Genomic DNA, 401 nt, shown 5'->3' on the forward strand with positions numbered 1-401 from the left:
CGCCCGGGCACCGCCCTGGGTGACCCGCCTCTCGGCGGCCTCTTGGCCAATCCTCACCCGTCTTGCCGGCGCTGTGGCCAACAGGCGGCGAGATGCTTTATCGCCGGCCAATCCGCTGCCGCTCGTCGCTTGATGGGCAGCTCCGCTGAGCAATAGGACTCGTGATGGAGTGACGGCTCCGCCAATGGGCGCGGACCTTCGAGGTGACGGACGGAAGCGGAGACCCAATGGGAGGGCAGATCTCTGATTGACAGCGCGGCTGGCTAATGGGAGCAAGCTCAGCCTGTCGCCGTCCGCTGATTGATTGACAAACCTTCGAGGCGGAGGAGGCGGACTTCCTCGTGGGCGGGAGCCACCCAAAATCCGCCTCTCGGTTGGTGGCGACCGGCTTGATTGAGGGG

The sequence above is a fragment of the Haliaeetus leucocephalus genome, unplaced genomic scaffold (assembly GCF_000737465.1).
Source record: "Haliaeetus leucocephalus isolate CR32 unplaced genomic scaffold, Haliaeetus_leucocephalus-4.0 Scaffold110, whole genome shotgun sequence".
Lineage (NCBI taxonomy): Eukaryota > Metazoa > Chordata > Aves > Accipitriformes > Accipitridae > Haliaeetus > Haliaeetus leucocephalus.